The 20,201-nt window shown below is 42.2% G+C and overlaps 1 protein-coding gene across 1 annotated transcript in view; it reads left to right on the plus strand.

Moving 5' to 3' along the window:
- Positions 1 to 19,871: 19,871 nt before the first annotated feature.
- CAPRIN1 (cell cycle associated protein 1) overlaps positions 19,872 to 20,201 on the plus strand; it is a 67,711-nt gene continuing 67,381 nt past the window's right edge. The window contains exon 1 of the mRNA XM_067557537.1: positions 19,872 to 19,889. The gene's annotated coding sequence lies outside the window, so the exon portion shown is untranslated. The remainder of the gene's footprint in view (positions 19,890 to 20,201) is intronic.

The following is a 20,201-nucleotide window of genomic DNA, read 5'->3' on the forward strand; positions in this document are numbered from 1 at the left end:
GGTGATTTTTTGGAAAGTTTAACTGGAAATAGTTGAGCCATTTCTGGGAATAAGTGATGAAAAAATAAGCAGATTTGGCTATGTCAATATTTTTTTCAACCATTTTTTGAAGCACCTTCATACTCTGGAGCAGGAATTTGAAATCTGGCAAGGAAATACTGCTGTGGTGGACAGCTGCCTTTTCCTTTCTTCATAACAATTCACCCAGATTTGGCTGAGTTATAAGCCTCTAAAAATCAACATTTGAACATAAATGTATAGATTTTAAGGCTAGAAGGGGCAGTTGTGATAATTTGATCTGATCACCTGCTTAACACAGACCATAGAATTTAATGTATGTAATTTATGTAAGAGAGCACTATGATTGCTCTGAGCTCCAGTATGAAACTGGAGATAAGCCAGTTGAGAGTCTCTGGGTTAAGCTTAGAAGCAAGAATAATAAGGGTGATGTCATGGTGGGTGTCTGTTATAGACCACCAGACCAGAAGGATGAGGTAGATGAGGCTTTCTTCAGTCAACTAGGGAAAGTTTCCAGCTCACAGGATCTGGTTCTCATGGGGACTTCAATCACCCCGACATCTGCTGGAAGAGCAATACAGCAGAGCACAGACAATCCAGGAAGTTTTTGGAAAGTGTTGCGGACAACTTCCTGGTGCAAGTGCTGGAGCAACCAACTAGGGCCGTGCTCACAAACAGGGAAGATTTGGTAGGGGAAGTAGAAGTAGGTGGCAACCTAGGCAACAGTGACCATGAGATGGTCGAGTTCAGGATCCTGACTAAAGGAAGAAAGGAGAACAGCAGGATACGGACCATGGACTTCAGAAAAGCAGACTTTGACTCCCTCAGGGAGCTGATGGGCAGGATCCCCTGGGAGACTAATATGAGGGGGAAAGGAATCCAAGAGAGCTGGCTGTATTTAAAGAAACCTTATTGAGGGTGCAGGAACAAACTATCCCGATGTGCAGAAAGAATAGCAAATATGGTAGGTGCCCAGCTTGGCTTAACAAAGAAGTCTTTGGTGAACTTAAACACAAAAAAAGAAGCTTACAAGAAGTGGAAGCTTGGTCAGATGACTAGGGAGGATTATAAAAATATAGCTTGAACATGCAGGAATGAAATCAGGAAGGCCAAAGCACAACTGGAGTTGCAGCTAGCAAGGGACGTGAAGGGGAACAAGAAGGGTTTCTACAGGTATATTACCAACAAGAAGAAGATTAGGGAAAGTGTGGGTCCCTTACAGAATGGGGAAGGCAACCTAGTGACAGAGGATGTGGAGAAAGCTGAGATATTCAATGCCTTTTTTGCCTCTGTCTTCACAGACAACTTCAGCTACGAGACTACTGCACTGGGCAGCACAGAATGGGGAGGAGATGAACATCCCTCAGTGCTGAAGGAACAGATTCAGGACTATTAGAAAGATTGGACATACACAAGTCCATGCGGCCAGATGCAATGCATCTGAGGGTGCTGAGGGAGTTGGCTGATGTGATTTCAGAGCCATTGGCCATTATCTTTGAAAGCCCATGGCAATTGAGGGAGGTCCCTGATGATTGGAAAAAGGCAAATATAGGGCCCATCTTCAAGAAAGGGAAGAAAGAGGATCCAGGGAACTACAGACTGGTCAGCTTCACCTCAATTCCTGAAAAATCATGGAGCAGGTCCTCAAGGAATCCATTTTAAGGCACTTGGAAGAGAGGAAAGTGATCAGGAACAGTCAGCATGGATTCACCAAAGGCAAGTCATGCCTGACCAATCTGATTGCCTTCTGTGAAGAGGTGACTGGCTCTGTGGATGTGAGGAAAGCAGTGGACATGATATACCTTGAATTTAGCAAAGCTTTTGATAGTCTCCCAGAGTATTCTTATCAGCAAGTTAAAGAAGTATGGGTTGAATGAATGAACTATAAAATGGATAGAGAGATGGCTAGATCATTGGGCTCAATGGGTAGTGATCCATGGCCCCATGTCTAGCTGGCAGCTGGTCACAAGCGGAGTGCCCCAGGGGTCGGTCTGGGGGCTGGTTTTGTTCAACATCTTCATTAACGATCTGGAGGATGGGGTAGATTGCACCCTCAGCAAGTTTGCAGATGACACTAAGCTAGGGAGAGTGGTAGATACCCTGGAAGGTAGGGATAGGATACAGAGTGACCTAGACAAATTGGAGGATTGGGCCAAAAGAACTCTGATGAGTCCTGCACTTAGGATGGAAGAATCCCATACAAAGCTACAGACGGGGGACCAACGAGCTAGGCAGCAGTTCTGCAGAAAAAGACCTGAGGGTTACAAGGGATAAGAAGCTGGATATGAGTCAGTAGTGTGCTCTGGTTGCCAAGAAGGCTAATAGCATATTGGGCTGCATTAGTAGGAGCATTGCAAGCAGATCGAGGGAAGTGATTATTCCCCTCTATTCGGCATTGGTAAGGCCGCATTTGAAGTATTGTGTATAGTTTTGGACCCCCCACTACAAAAAGGATGTGGACAAGTTGGAGAGTTCAGCGGAGGGCAACAAAAATGATTAGGGGGCTGGAGCACAAGACTTATGATAAGAGACTGAGGGAACTAGGCTTGTTTAGTTTGCAAAAGGGAAGAATGACAGGGAGATTTGATAGCAGCCTTTAACTGCCTGAAAGGTGGTTCCAGGGAGGATGGAGCTAGGCTGTTCTCAATGGTAGTAGATGACAGAACAAGGAGCAATGGTCCTAAGTTGCAGTGGTGGAGCTCCAGGTTGGATATTAGGAAAAGGTTTTTCACTAGGAGGGTGGTGAAGCACTGGAATGGGTTACCCAGGGAGCTGGTGGAATCTCCATCATTAGAGGTTTTTAAGCTGCAACTTGACAAAGCTCTGGCTGGGATGATTTAGCTGAGGTTAGTCCAGCTTTGAGCAGGCGGTTGGACCAGATGACCTCCTGAGGTCCCTTCCAACTCTAATATTCTATGACTCTAATCCATTAATTCCTGTATTAAGCCCTCATAATGTGGTCAAACTAAAGCACATATTTTAGAAAGCCATCCAATTCTGAGTCAAATTTTTCAGGTGATGATGCTTATTATTTAGCATAGTGATAGAGCCTAGGAGCATCAATCATGGATCAGGGCCCCACTGGGCTAGGTGTAGTGCAAATGAGTAACAGAAAGATGATCCCTGTTGATACTGGACACTCAGTGATCAGTGTGGATACCCATGAGACACGGTACGCCCGATTTGCAGATCAATAAGGTTTAATGTGCAAGGTTTTCTATAGATATACTAGTTGAATACAAAGCCTAACATTAACTAAACTACAATATATCATACTCTCTAAGCCTGGAGAGCTAAGTAGTTACTCAGAAGGCTGTATGCAAGAACGGCTTTCTTCAGGGGTCCCGCCGGGGAGGCAGTGGATCCTCTGGTCCGACTGGCAGCACCTCCCGCAAGTCAGGTGTTGATGGAGCGGGCCCCTTTGTCTAAGTAGTGACTTCTTATACCCTTCCATAAACAGCTTTCACCTAATTACCTCTCTACTCATTATTATATATGCTAATTACCTACATTGGGTTTTCACCCTTGACTACATTCCATTTTCACCATGATTGGGGTCATCAAAACAACATCTGGTGATAGAAGGGACGGTGTAAAAATATGCCCCTTGGCAGTGAAAAAGTATATCCCCAGACTGTCAAGCATAACTTGTTGTTCCCATCACTGTTATCTATGTGCAGCTGCAAGCATACATGTGTATTTTGTCTTATGTGCTGTGGTATGTAGAAACTGAGACATCTGAAAGGTTACTCAGTAGTCTTATTCATCTCTGCCAACTGAAAGATGTCATGCTACAGGGGTCAGACTAGCTAAACAAGCAACTAAACCTATGCTAGACCTGTAGGACAGTGGTCAGACAACTCAAATCGCACTGGGCCTCCAACATTCCCCTCCTTGGCAGCCGCCATAACTTAATAGGTCACCACGACAACTCCTTGATACACATCTCTGACTATGGCTCACGGCACCCCAGCCGGGGTCTGAATGATTAGCGTTTTCTCGTCGGCAGGGTATATCACAGTGTGCCATCTCACTTGTATATGGGGGTCTTTTAGTCTCTTGAGTTGCTTTAGGGATCTTCTAGTCCACCAAAAGAATCCCACTGTAGCCCTTATAGAAACTATCTGCAACACACACCTGAGCACAATGCGATGCAATGCTAGATTTAAAATCCCAGTGACAGTGGGGGACCAGCCCAGTAGGGTTTCCCATTAACTGTGCTTTGTGGCAGCTTTTGCAGCATCTAGGATTTTGATTACTTTAGTTCCATCATAGCTGACTATCAAATTTACAGTCTTCAATTGTTCCTGAATCTTTGTAAGCAAGGTTATCATGTTTGAATGTGTTAGTATGCATTGTACCAAATCAGTATTGACAAACAATATCACAGATTGAACTTACTCTACAACATTAATATCTACTACTAATAACTAAAATATATTCTTTGATACATCTCAAACTACATCACATAATTCCAATACAGCAACATTGCAATAACATTTGTTTTGGGCAGGATTAACACCTTTTTTATAAATTCCATTAATCACAATTTGGGTACATTGCGTGCGTATACAAACACAATCTTGTCCAATATACACAATGGTAGAATTAATGATATTATTGGGTAACAAAGCCAATTCCAATTGACAATTCCATACATCCAATTCATCTTTCTTACAAGGGTATGTAAATTGTGTCAGTGATTCTTCACAAATATATCCCAATTCTGATCCCAACATGGCTTCACGTGTGCAGCTTTGTAAACTAACCAATTGAGTTTCATTTCCTTCTTTCAATCCCTATGCCAGGTGTTCAATAGGCCCTAACACTCCAGTTTTTACATTGAGGCTTAGGGGAACTATTCTGTGTATGTCTATGATGTAAGCAGCAGATATTGTCATTACGTACGCTGTAATCACTTAAGCCTGGGCATCTACTATGAAATTTAACATTTTCCACCAATGACTTAAGGCCCTTTCTTGGGTGGTGGCATCATCACAAATCAATTTCTTTATTTCATCAGGTAAGACTCCACTAAGTCCTTGTCAGATGATAGCTTGGCCTATTCCTTGAGCTGAAAGCTGTGCTTGTATGCAACCTAAAGCTTTGGAGGTAGCATTTATCATAATTTTTGTGAGGTTTAATAGGCTCAGGTATGTTTTTTCATTGTTCATTTCCCAGAGTACCAATATATCTCCAAGTAACTTTTCTCTATATCCCAAGGCTAAATGTGTGTGTACTATGGGATCTGATAGGGCTCCAAGGCTTCTGCCTAGGATGCTTAACTTGTTCGTTAAAACTTCTTCATTAATTGCATTCAGCACTCCTGCTGATGCTCCTATACCTCCCAAAATATCTCCTCCAGTGTGCATGTTCAAAATGTGCATGTGTGTGAGCATTGTTTGTTACCCAGGTGTCCATCCATTCTTGTACTAGAGGTATTACAACCGGTGCACAATGGGGATGTAGGCGGGATATATCAATATTTTGTATGCCTACATGTACTTTCACAAGGTGTACTTTTGGGGTCTCCAGTACTTGGCTCTTATAATTTTCTTTTAACACCAAATCCCCCACATTGTATTCTCTGGGCTTGGGAGCACCATGTACAACTACACTCAGATAAGTGTTTATGTACATCACTACACTTGCAGAGGGATTCACTAAAACCCATTGTGGATTGTATACCTTCAGTTCAGTAATAGGTGTCTTTCCTTTTATTAGGTGGAATATCCCCCTGTAGTAATAGCTAAAATCGGCTTTGTTATAAACTACTTTGATTTTGACACCATAACAGTGTGTTGCTCTGTTCCTCTCTGGTCCAATTCACTCTGTGTAAATAAATCAAATCATCTGGGCCAGCTTCTTCTCAGGGGGTGGGGGGTAACTCATTTTGGTGACATTAAAAGTTGCCCCCTCAAAATTACAAAAAGTCATTATCTTAAGCTCCAAAGCATCTTTCCCCAGCCACATGATAGTGGGCAGGCGTACCATCCCACAACGTGTCTGAGATTGCACCATCTTTCCCATTCACAGCAGCATAGCACAGCAAACACACACAATAAAACAATAGTAAGAACACCACACGACTCTCCTTCATATTGCATGTCTTGATCTTATGCTTCCATGTGCCATCGTGGATCTCTGTGATAACTATCTACAAACAAAACAAAACGAAAATGGGATCTATCGACCCCATTAGCATCAATTATTTACAACATATATTTAATTTCCATATCTGCTGATATCCAGCGGCCTGCGAAATCATGTGGCATTAGAGGAATTGTACAGTGATATTCTATAATTCCCTTTACCTGTAAACTCTATTGATCCTGCATTGGGAAGGGCTGGGTCTATCGGAGAGAGAAGGCAATTATGCTCAGAACCCTCAATTATGCCCTTCTTTGATTTTCCCGGATACTATGTACTTAAGAGGTGTGTAGGCTGTTTGCAAAATAATTGGGGCAGAACCAGTAAGGTATTGCCAGTGCCCCAAGGCACATACCAATGCCAACATTTCTTTTTCACAAGGGGTAAAGGTGATCTCTGGCCCTTCCAGTATTCGGGAGGCAAATGCCACAGGTTTTGACCAGAAGGACCATCCTGGCTTAAAATAGCTCCTATTCCCTTTGGGGAATGAGCTAACTGCAACACAAATGGTTTAATGTTATCCAGATATGCTAGTGCAAAGGGTGAGATTACCGCTTGCTTCAGTTCTAATAGGGCCTGATCCTGTTTTGGGCCCCATTTCCAGGATACCCCCTTCCTCAGTAGGTGGTAGTGGTACAGTAGCTGGTACAGTAGCTGTGCCTTTAAGGCAAAATTCTCCACATGGTCACAGAGCCATTCTGTCAGACCTAAAAAGGATCGCAATGCAGAGACATCAGTGGATGCTAGCAGTTTACAAATTAATTCCACTCTCTGCTGATCAGGGGTAATTCTTTCTTGTTCTAACACTGAACGCAGGTATCGGACCTCTTGCTGACACAACTGGGCTTTTTCCAAATTAATTTGGAAGCCTGCTTGCTCAATCAGGAATTACTTCATCGAACAAAAACAGCTGAGCTTCTTAGGTTACAGTCCAAATGAGAGTGTCATCCACATAAGAGATAACATTCATTGGTGCTGTGCACCTATCCCATAATTTAATAACATGGGTGTGGCAGATCATGGGGGAGCAGTGTAGCCCCTGTGGAACATGAGTGAAAATGAGCTGACAGTCCCTGTAAGTAAAAGCAAAATTATACCAGCAGTCAGGATGCAGAGGAATAGCAAAGAGCGTATTTGATAATTCCAATACTGAAAACCATTTAGCTCCCATACCTATTGCAGCCATCACTTCCGGTAACTTGGTCACCACAGGGGCTATCTTGGGTGTACATGTATTCAAAACCCTGTAATCTACTGTAAATCACCAGGTTTTCCCGTCCGCTTTACGGACTGGCCATATGGGGGAGTCATTTATGTTATTAGTTTCTACTAGCACTCCTTGCTGCAAGAAAGCAGTAATCGTGGGTAACAGTCCTTCCTCAGCCTCCTTTGGGTATCTGTATGGCTTCTGGGGTGGTGGATTAGGTCCTACAATAAGAACACAGGCATCCATCCAGCCACAATCCAATTTATTCTTGGCCCATGGTAGTGGATGTGCCTGTACTATGTTAGCAACATCCATGGTATACTGCTCTGCTGTAACTGAGAGTCGCTCTGGTGCTTTAAGAGCTGCCACCCTGTGCGCAGTTGCAACAACTCTAGGAATTCCCAATCCAATCCACAACAACAGCCTGCATCTTAAGCATACAATACATGCCCAAAATAGCCGCTTCTCTAGCATGCCAAACCAAAAATCCCTGTCCATGTTTTCCTTACAATGGTGTATGTAAGGGGATGAGAGAGGGGCATAGCTATGCTTGAACCTTCAAACCCCTCTAACCTCTGCTGGTGACTTCCCTTTAACATGACCGTTGCAGGAACTAAGCAGTCATCAATCAATGAAATAGTGGCACCAGTATCTACAAGCATACGCTGCCCAAATGCCCCCTGTTCAAAATCCACCCAAATAGTGGGTCATCCTCATTTATCAAATGTTAAAGGTGCTGCATGTATCAGGGGCTCGGGGATGGTTGGCCCCCCCCTATGCTTCCGAGGGCTTCCCCTCAGGAGGTGGGGTCAGCAATTGACCCTCATCAGCACAATTCTCCAGAGTGTGAGACTCCCTTTCCTTCTGACAAATCAGGTCAGCCAGCTGATTATTTGATTTGCCATCAATTAGAGCTTTATGGGCATATTGGAGAGCTCAATTCCACAGTACCCAGCACAGGGGATCGATCCTCCCACTGCCTCATCCTCGACCACACCCTCTGCTAACTCCCTCAGGAACTAAATCACCTTCCTAAATCACCTTCCCTGTTCCCTTGATCCTGAAAGGTGATCTGAGCAGCCACTTTTCCTCCCGTCTGTGCAGCAGCTTTCCCTTTGTGCTTATCAGGGAAGGTTTGGCTCACTAGTAAATGAGCTTGCCGAACTCTCTGTAACAGTGTCTCCCACATCATAGCTGTTTAATTCAGAGTACCCAAAGCAACTTTTACTTGCGGACATAGCCCTTCTATGAAACAAGTTGGAAAGTCTGTGTCCATAAGGTCTTGATCTTCCTCCTCATGCCCCATAGCTTGCTACAGGAACTTTTTACATTGTAAGCAAGCATCAGGGCATAACCCTAGGGCTTGCCGCTCCAGACAAAAACGTACCTCAATGTGCTGCTAGGATCTACTACTTCAAAGACATCCCTCATAAGGGTACCCCTCTATGCTCTCTCCCCCCTCTGTATATCCATGGGAAGTCCAAAGAAGGTGTCTGATGGGAGACATTCCCTTAAGAGCAAAGCATAATCACTATAATTTAACTCAGGCACTGTAGTAAGCTATGCAAACCAGGCAACTACGTTGTCAGGAGTGATGTTTCCTAAAGTTTTTTTCAGTGCCTGCACTTGCTCAGGTCTCAGTATCTTATTCACTTTGGTGGTAGTGTGGGTGGTGGTTTCCTCCTCCCCCTCTCCAATAGTCTCTTTCTTGGCCTCTACAATCACAGGAGCCATGGGCGCAGAAGCTCACGGCAAATCCCCTTCAGCCAGCTGTTTTACTATCTGCCTGAGAGAAGCATGGGGGGGGCGGGAAGGACATTCTATGCTCTGATCTGACTGGTTCTTATCCCACACAGCCTCTGCATAACAGAGGGCTGATAGATCAAAGTCCTGCATACCAACACTCTCTGCACCATAACAACTTCCATCTGCCTGCATGGCAGCAATAATTCCCTGAGCAGCAGCCGCCAAAAATTGCTTTGTATACTGAGACAACTGCTGCCAACAAACTGCATGGGACTGGCCCTCAGTTTCCCTTCCAGGACAATGTGCATTGCAGTTTGCGCATCCTTACATTTTGTTTCCCAGATATGAGCTGTTTCCTCCCACTGTCTAGCTTCCTCTTTGTACCCCTCTGCATCATGCTGAGAGTTAGAGAGCAAGTTAGCTTGAGTAAGACAGAGGAACACTGAAGATTCATACTCTATTTTCAGTTTCTGGACTTGACCTAGGCATGCTATCAATTGTTCATGCAGTTCCTTGTTTTCTTTGGCTAGCTTCCCTAACTTTTCAGTAAGGGTTTTAGATACTAAAATGTAAAGCAGTCAAGTGCTTTTTCTTATGATCAGGCTTTGGCTCTGTGACTTTTCCATCTGGAGTATCAAATCTGCATATGCTGTTTTACTCTTAAATGCTCCTCCAGACCATAGGTCCTTTCCCTGGTCATCTACAAAAGCTTCCATATCCAAGACTGGTTCTAGCGAAAGGAGGGCGGGAGTGGCAACCCCTCGACTGCCTGACTCACAACACATTCCTCTAGAGGACATAATGCACTACTCCTGAAGCCAAATACAGATACAGCTTCGCAGAGAACCGCACCAGACAGGTTGCCACCCTGCTGACATGCAGTGAGAGAAACCCTTGCACCATATGCCTTAAAGATCATCTCACTCACAGCTGATCGAGCCCACCCAAGGACACCAATTGTTGATACTGGACATAAGTGATCAATGTGGATACCAGTGAGACACAGTATGCCTGATTTTCAGATCAATAAGGTTTAATGTGCAAGGTTTTCTATAGATATACTAGTTGAATACAAGGCCTAACAATAACTACTACATATCATACTCACTAAGTCTGGAGAGCTTAGCAGTTACTCAGAAGGCTGTATACAGGAATAGCTTTCTTCAGGGGCCCCGCCAGAGTCAGTGGGTCCTCTGGTCTGTCCGGCAGCACCTCCCGTGAGTCAGGTGTTGATAGAGGTCACTCCTTTGTCTGTGTAGTGACTTCTTATACCCTTCCATAAACAGCTTTCACCTAATTACCTTTACTCATTATCATATATGCTAATTGCCTACATTGGGTTTTCACCCTTGACTACATTCCATTCTCACCATGATGATTGGGGTTGTCAAAACATCTGGTGATAGGACGGACGGACGGTATAAAAATATGCTCCTTGTCAGTGAGAAGGTGTAACCCCAGACGTTCAAGGATAACTTCTTGTTCCCCTCACCGGTATCTATCTGCAGCTGCAAGCATACATGTTGTGTATTTCGTCTTATGTGCCATATCATGCAGAAACTGAGACATCTGCAAGGTTACTCAGTAGTCTTATTCATCTCTGCTAACTGAAAGATGTCATGCTACAGGAGTCAGAGTGGCCAAGCAAGCAACTAAAGCTTTACTAGACCAGTAGTCTACTAGTGGTCAGACACCTCAAATTGCACTGGGTCTCTAACAGTCCCTCCCCTGAAGAGCTTACAATGTATGTTTAAAAGGAGAGGTAACAGGTGATAACACCAAATAGATGAGGGAAGCAGAAGGAAGTAATAAGACAATACTCATAAGTTGGTTAATTGCCCTTTCTGTTAAAAATGTGAGCCTTATTTCTGGTTTGAATTTGTCAAGCTACAACTTCTAGCCCCTGCCTCTTGTTATGGCTTCGCTAAATTAAAGAGCCTTTTACATATCAGAAGATATCTGATAGCAGATGTTTATAAGTCATGACCTTCTGAACCCTCTTAGATAAGAATGAGATTAGAGCTCCTTAAGAAGACTGTGGAGCATGTTTTCCAGTCCTTAAATCATTCTTGTAGCTGTTCCCTGAGCCCATTCCAATTTTTCAATATCCCTTTCTGAAGTGTGGAAACCTGAACTAGACACAGGCTTCTAATAGTAGTCTTGCCAGTTCCTCAGAGGTAATATAGCCTGTCTGTTCCTTCTTGACACAGACCTGTTTATCTATCAAAAGATCACATTAATGCTTTTGGTCACAACATCACATTGGGAGTCCATGTTAATTTGTTTGCCCATCATTACCTCTAAGTCCTTTTGAATTGCTTTCTAGGGTACACACCCCCATCGTGGAAGTATGCCCTACATACTTTGTTCCTAGATGTAGGATTTCCTATTGTGTGTACTGAAGTGCATGTTAGTTGTTTGCACCAGCTTTTCAAGTGATCCAGATTATTCTGTACAAGTGCCTTGTCCTCATCATTATTTATCATTGAACAAGTCTCCAAATTTTGTAAGCAATTATTTGTATTTTCTTCTATATCACTGATAAAAATATTAAATAGGGTGGTACCAAAAACTAGTCCCTGTGAGACCCCATACTAACACACACTTGATGGTGATTTCCCTTTAACAATTATGTGGTAAAATCCATTAGTTAGCTAGTCTTTAATCACTGTGTGCTATATTATTTACTATGCTAATTTTTCAACAATGTACCATTAGATGAAGAGGATGAAAACCTGTCTTATACCTCAAATACCTGATTCTCAACCAGTATGTGAAGCACAGATCTTTCTCATCAGAAAGCCTTAATATTTTATTTTGCTGCTGATTCATTAATGTTTAACACCTATGTCACAAAACTTGTAATTTCAGTTTATTCAGATAAAAACTCCATCGAGCTTTTAATTCTTAGTTAAGGAAAGGTATACTTCGTTTGAATTTAATTTTCTTATGAAAAGTTATTCAGCCTGTGGGTTTAAATAGAACAGGAATTTTTTTTCCCCTTGGGCAAATTTGCCTGAGAATGGGAACCTAAAAGAAGAACAACATGATTCATAATTTTGCACAACTGGCTGATCAGCTTTTGAAGTATACGAAAACTGGTCTGCTTTAAGAATGTAAATCTACATGAAAGGGAGCATCTGTAAATTTCACTGGATCTTATTTTGAGCAAATATTGGCTCTGTGTTCTTATTGTTGAAGGTGTGGTTCAACCCCCACAAGGAATCTGTTATAAAGACATTGTGGGTTCGATGTTCATTACTCCAGATCAACTGTGCTCAATTTACAAGTTAAAATACATTTTTTCTAACTGTCAGCCATACAAACAAACTAGAAACTGAGAATCAAGATAGATTCTTTGTTTCTCGCATACTCCCACCAGTGATAGATTCTGCAGGTCACATTGAACCTGGTGCAGGCCCATTCCCTTCAAATAAGGCCTCAGTGATTCTTGTGAAGTCCCATTTTAGTCAGCAGGTTTTCAAACATGCAACTGACTGGAAGTTGGTTAACAGTTGTGTAATAATGCATAAGAAAGAATAGAATCCATCTAAGCCTTATTGATTATGCCTAGATAAACAGGAGTAAAATGGCAGTAAAAATCTAACTAACTGTATTACTTTAATCAGAGGATACGATTCTGAATAAAGACAAGGAACAGACCCCCTTAGTAAGCAGGTACAATTTTTATAGTTGCTTTTCAGAGAAGACCTGCAGCAGAAGTACTTCAAACGCTATGTTTTCTCACACATCCATTAAAGAGTACAATAGGAAGCATGAGATAAAGGCCCCAATCCTGAAAACAGTCAAAATATTATTTTGAAGTATCCATGATATAGTTCATCCCTTGTACTTCAAAGGGATTGGAACTTCTGAGACATTTTATTTCTTTTCCCACAATCTGAAATGTAAAGTTCAGCACTTGTCCATTTCTTTGGTATTCTAGAACAAGGCAAAAAGTGATGTCACCATTAATTTAAACCACAAAATGTAATTTGCTATTGAAATTGAACAGCTGAGGTACATACTTCAATATCTCAATTACAGGACTCTGAAAATAACCTTTGTAAAATTTTTCTATTTTGTCCTTTCCACCCGCATAGTTGTGAGACTATTGAAACAGTGAGAGCTTTGATGTTAAAGAACTAACAATTCAGTACAACCGAGATTTGGCTATATGGAACTGAAGGCTGTCCTGGTATTTTCTAAGTTTCAAATTGTGGCACCTAACAGGTAGTGCAGTGCTGGAAATTTTTTTTTTTTAATTTTTTATTTTTTTTGTGACGGTCTTTAGTTACAAAATCAGTGGGCTTTCCAGGAAGATATCCATGGAATGTTCTGACTGGTGTCACTCAGATACCACTGTCAGTAAGTCATATTATATTTAATAAATGCATATTGAACTTTTCATAATACTAGCACTAAGAAATTTCTCTCAGTGCATTTCTTTTACTCATCCTTGTTCCTAGCACTATTCTCCTTCTCTGGAGGCAAAGCCACTATTCTTCTGGATAGGAGGGTCCTCTTTTTGTAGCCTATCAGCACCCTCTTTAATAAGCCAAAAAAGTTACTATTAAGTATTATGTGTCACATTGCTAGGCAGGACTTGATTCCAGGGTCTCCTGCATGGCAGTGCCAACCACTTCCAAAAGGATGCTTCAGTCTACCCAGGTGTTTCTTTAGGGATTATTTTACTTATTGTGTCTGTGTCATTTAGCCTCACAGCACCTCATATTCTTGCAATAATATCCTAGAAATGCAGGCTACCTGTTACAGTAACATAGAATTTCTCAAATCAAATCAAACCATTGGTCCATCAAATCTAGTAACATCCTGCTTCCAACACTGGCAAATGCCTGATATTTCATAGGAAGATGAAAGACTCCTCTATAATGTACATGGCCAGTTGTATAATACTGTGCTTGGTGGAGAGAAATTACTTCCTGTTCTCTATAGCCTGATAAGCTGAAGCCCAGAAGCATGAGATATGACTATTCTTATTTTAGGAAGTATATCTATAAATGTTATTTCTGGCTCTAACATTTTTAGCTCCTTTATGAAATTCGATTATAGCCTAGCAGAACAAATACAGTTCAGGGACTCAGGAAGTCTTGACTATCCAGCCCAGCTCTGCCATTGACTTGCTCTGTGGCTTTAGGCATGTCAGTTTATCATTTGTGGCTGATGGCCGGCTTCCCTCCAGTGGGTCTCGCACCTTCCTGCTTGTAGTGGGCCAGGAAATTGCCCGTCACCCCGTCTTCCCAGGGGAGGGGGGAGGGACCCAGGCCCACCCGCTCCTCCGGGTCCCAGCCCAGGGGCCCTATGAGAAGCAGCTATGTGCTGCTGGTACTGCTTTCCAGATGGCACACTCTTCCCCTGGGCTAATTCTCCCCCTCCTTCAGTCTTTCTGGCCTCTTGAGCCAGTACCTTCCTCCTCACTGTTCGACTGCAGAGCTCTGCTCTGCTCTCCAGTCCAGTCCAGTCCAGTCCAGCACTCCTAATTCCTCCAGCTTGTGCCCCTTGTGTTTGGGGTGGAGCCCTTTTATGGAGCACCTGGCTGAACCTTAATCAGCCTCAGCTGCTCCTTATTGCCCCCAGTGGCTCTGAGTTAGTCAGCAGGGAATAAGGCCCGGAGCATTCTGGGATTCACATACCTCCCATCCACCACTCTTCTACTGCCTCCTGCCTGCACCATATCACACATTCCACATTAGTTTTCTCAGGGGATAATTCTTACCCATCATATGAGAGTGTCATGAGAATTAATTAGTTAAAATATTGGAGCATGGGCATAATGTGCTCTTGGTGCAAAATACAATTTAACAACCAAGCAGATGTATTCTACACTAGCATTATCTTCAAAAACGGCTTTAAAATGTAGCCTTGTGTAAAGAGCACTACACTAGTCTAACCACAAAGTGACATAGGCTTAGCTGTATCTGTAGCAACGTCCACATCCAAAAGGCACAGACATGACCTTCTTGCCAAGCAGAGACTGGAAAAAAGCAGACTTAGCCACAGCTGCTATCTGCACACCATTAAAATTTAGCATGACCCCCACCCCCCAAAATTATGAACCTGAAAAAAAAAAAAAACTGGCATGCACTCCCTCAAATCAAGGTAATGTGATCTCTGCCCCTTTTTCTGCTTGCTTCTACTAACCTACCACATTACCTGTCTTGCTTGGATTGAGTCTAAACTAATCCCCAGCATCAGACAGATACTGGATAAATCACTCAATTGCCTCAGACAGAAGGCATCTCAACTACCTGACAGACAAGACGGAAATAGAGATGTGAATGTCATCAGCATACTGATGGCACTGCAGCCCACAGACTAAATTCTACTTTTAGTTACATCATGTAAATCCAGAGTAACCCATTGACTTCAATGAAGTTAATCCAGAGTTGGTGTATCTGGAGCATCTCATCCATGTGAGCACTAATGATACTGCAAGATACAACCCTGAGCAGATCAGAAGTGACTACAGGCTCTAGGAGTGACAGTGAAGAAGTCGGGAGTGCAGGGGTGTTCTCATCGATCCTCCTGGTTGAGGGTAAGGATCCATGAAAAGACAGACACATCCTAGCGGTAAATACATGGCTGTGTGGATGGTGCTACCAGGAGGGCTTTGGCTTTGACCATGAGATCCTGCTCTGAGAAGAAGGATTGCTGAACAGAGATAGGGTCCACCTATCTAAGAATGGGAAGAATATCTTCCGATACAGACTAGCTAATTTAGTGAGGTGGGCTTTAAACTAGGTTCAAGAGGGCAGTAGACAAAAGCCCATAGGTAAGTCCAAAAACATGGAGATCTGAGCAAATGATCAGAATCTGGGGTGAACATGGGAAATTGCAGCATGGACAAAGAAGAGACCAGAGATAACAAAGGGGAAATCTACTAATCCTCTTAGATGTCTGTATACTAATGTGAGAAGTATGGGGAATAAACAGGAAGAACCAAAAATACTATTGGATAATCACAAATACAACATAATTGGCATCACAGACACTTGGTAGGATAATTCACATGACTGGAATATTGGTATAGAAGGGTACAGCTTGTTCAGGAAGGACAGGCAGGGAAAAAGTGGAGGAAGTTTTGCCTTGTATATCAAAGGTGCATACACTTGCACTGAGGTTGAGACAGAAGTGGGAGGCAGACCTATTGAAGATCTCTGGGTAAAAATATAAAAAAACAAGGGTGATGTCATGCTAGGAGACTTCTTCCTGGGTAGATGGTCTATGGTAGAGGTGGATGAGACTTTTTTTTAAAACAACTAACAAAATCATCCAAAACATAGGACTTGATGGTGATGGGGGACTTAAACTACTCAGACACCTGCTGGGAAAATAATACAGCAGGGAACAGATTATCCAACTTTTTGTTACAGAAAATGAAGAAAACGAGGAGGGGAGTGGCTATTTTGGATTTGATTCTAACAAATAGGGAGAAACTAACTGAGAACCTAAAGGTGGAAGGCAGCTTGGGTCAAAGTGATCATGAAATAAAAGAGTTAAAGATTCTAAGGAGTCAAAGGAGGGGAAACAGAAGAATAAAGACAATGGACTTCAAGAAGGCAAACTTTAGCAAACTCAGAGAATTGATCGGTAAGATCCCATGGGAAGCAAATCAAATGGGAAAAAAAAAGAGTTCAGGGGAATTGGCAGCCTTTTTTTTTTAAAACAGACATTATTAGGGGCACAAGAGCAAACTATACCAATGTGTAGGAAAGATAGGAGGTAAGGTAAAAGACCACCCTGGCTTAACCAGGAGATCTTCAATGACCTGAAAAAAAAAGTCATGCAAGAAATGCAAAGTAGATCAAATTTCAAAGGATGAGTATTAAAAGAAACCCAACACAAGCAGGTACGGACAAAATTAGAAAGGCCAAGACAAAACAAAGTTAAACTAGCTATGGATATAAAGGGTAACAAGAAAGAATTTTACAAATTCATCAGAAAGAGGAGGAAGACCAGGGACAGGATAGGTCTATTACTAAATGACAAGCGAAAGACAGACAATAACAGAAAATGCAGAGATGGCTGAAGTGTTGAATGCTTTTTTTGTTTCAGTTTTCACCAAAATAGTTAGCAGCGACTGAACGTAGTGAACATCAGTGTAAACGGGGTAGGATCTGAGGCTAAAATACGGAAAGAACAAGTTAAGAATCACTTAGACAAGTTAGAGGTCTTCAAGTTGGCAGGGCCTAACAACAACAACAATTAAGGGACTGGCTGAAGAGATCTGAGACATTACTGATTATCTTTCAGAACTCATGGAGGATGGGAGAGATACCAGAGGACTGGAAAAGGAAAAATATAGTATCTATATATGAAAAGGAGAATAAGGACACCCGGGTAATTATAGACCAGTCATCTTAACTTTGTTATATTGTTTGCTCCATTATTTCCTGGGTACCAAAGTTTTAAGTACCGAGAAGGAAAAAAGGCAATAAATAACAGTCAATAGGGATTTGTCAAGAACAATCACATCAAACCAACTAATATCCTTCTTTGCCAGGATAACAAGCCATGTGGATGGGGGGAAGTAGTAGATGTCATATAGCTCAACTTTAGTAAGGCTTTTGATGCTGTCTCACATGACAGTCTGGAAAATTGTACTGAGAGTAGTTATCAATAGTTCATATTCTAGCTGGAAGGGTCTATCAAGTGGGGTCTCTCAGGGATCTGTTCTGGGTCCTGTTCTGTATCTTCATAAATGACTTGGATAATGGCAAAGAGCACACTTTCAGTTTGCTGATGATACCAATCTGGGAGGGGTTGCAAGGACAGGATTAGAATTCAAAATAATCTTGACAAACTGGAGAAATGGGCTCAGTTAAACATGATGAAATTCAATAAAGACAAATGTAAAGTAATACACCTAGGAAGGAATAATCAATTGCAAAAATACAAAATGGGAAATGACTTCCTAGGAAGGAGTACTGCAGAAAAGGATCTGGTGGTTATAATATATCACAAATTAAATATAGGTCAACAATGCAATACAGTTGCAAAAAAAGCAAACATCATTCTGGGATGTATTAGCAGGAGTGTTATAAGCAAGACATGAGAAGTAATTCTCCTGCCCTACTCTGTGCTGACAAGGCCTCAACTGGAATACTGTGTCCAGTTCTGGACACCACACTTCAGAAAAGATGGGGACAAAGTTCAGAAACGAGAAAGAGAAAAAACTTTGGAGAAAGTCCAGAGCAGAGCAACAAAAATTATTAAAAGTCTAGAAAAGTTGTGCAAAGATTGAAAAATTGGGCTTGCTTAGTCTGGAAAACAGAAGACTGCGGGTTCACCAGCCTGAAAAGATAACCGTCTTCAAGTATGTAAGAGGCAGTTATAAATAAGAGGGTGACAAATTGTTCTCCTTAATCACTGAGGACAGGACAAGTAATGTGCTTAAATTGCACCAAGGAAGATTTAGTTTAGACATTAGGAACAACTTCCTAAGTGTAAGATTAGTTAAGCACTGGAACAAATTACTTACAGAAATTGTGGAATCTTCATCATTGGAGGTTTTTAAGAACAAGTTATACAAACACTTGTCAGGGATGGACTAGAGAATACTTAAATCTGCATCAGTGCAGGGAACTGGACTAGATAACCTATAGAGGTCCCTTCCTATCCTATATCTGTTTCTACCCAAGAATTGAAATTGGTGCCTAGTCTCCTCACTAGCTTGATAGCCTCACCTATATAAGCAGCAGGGATTCATCACAAAGAGCTTCAGTTGAAATGAACAGTCACCCAATGCTACACTGTGGGATCTATCTGAAATGTTCCTTTAAAATTTCAGTTAGAAAGGGTATTCACTTCCAGACCAAAATACTGTGTATTGTTGCTGTTATAGTTACAATGTTTCATCTTGGAGGTGGCTACCTTTATATGAACTGCTTCCTATGAACTGCTTTGAAAAAAAGATACTACATATATGCAAAGACAGTACATATATGCAAACCACAGTAAGTTATTTGTTGGAAATTATAGCAAAGGCAGAACACAGGTTAACTTAGCATGCAGCTAAAATTAGATGTAAAATGAGGAACAGAAAAGAAGATAGGTACACAAATTAGCTAATTATCAAATTCACAAAAAATGTAAAGGGTATTTCTCCACCTAAATACCAGGAAAAAGTTCCTCTGTACTATTAAAAAGGGCCACTGAATAACTGCCTAAGCCTTTCCAGCTTGGTTTGCCTAAAGACCCATGTATGCTGATATATTCAGGGGCATTTCAGTTCCTTCCAGACTTCACAATTGTACCTCCCTAAAAAAAAGCACAGCACTCATTTTGAATGCAAATTTGCCTTTGTACCACACAAATCTGGGATTATCTCACTATTAATTCCTGTAAATGATAAAGAAATTAAGTAATAGGCTTTTAGTTGCCTGGACCAGAAATCAAAGATCCGCAACAGCTGACAACATTAGCACCAAGGAGGTGGATTCATTTACTGCCTTAAATCAGAAATGTATATGAAGTTTAAAACTTATGTAAGTCTTAGGCAGGCATCAATATGTGCAAGAAAGACACAGGAACCTTTAACGGCCCTCCTGGCAAGTAAGGAAAGGGAGGCAATTGTTCCCCAGTGCCTAAAATGGATTAATTGACTCTCAAGCCCCAGGTGTGATGTAGCAGGTGGCTCCCATTGGGGAGTTGATAGTTTCAGGGATGCTCCTTACCTGTTGCCTAACATCCCAGAAGCCATACCTAGTAAGGAGCAGCTACTAGGCATTAGCTGATTAGGCAAGAAGTAAGTCTTCAAGCCACATGTCTTCAGAGGATCATCATGTCTGGGCATCAGATCCTCTGCAGTGGAGAGGGCTTGGACATGAGGCACTGCGCACCTCCTCAGGTCTGCACCCCAACTGCCTTACAGCAAAGGGCTCTGCAGCCACCTAACAAAACCTCTGCTGTGTCACAGATGAACCTCGTTCTGCTGGACCTGCCTCGATGGCCTGAGCAGCCCCCAGGGTAATGGGGAGGGGGGTCACAGCAGGCGGAGGAGGCGTCTACGTTTGCCAAACGAAGGATAGAGTTGGTTGAGAAAAGGGGTTGATCCTCC

The sequence above is a fragment of the Emydura macquarii genome, unplaced genomic scaffold (assembly GCF_026122565.2).
Source record: "Emydura macquarii macquarii isolate MOO-44397 ecotype Brisbane River unplaced genomic scaffold, CSIRO-AGI_Emac_v2 contig_1876, whole genome shotgun sequence".
NCBI classification, from domain to species: Eukaryota; Metazoa; Chordata; order Testudines; family Chelidae; genus Emydura; species Emydura macquarii.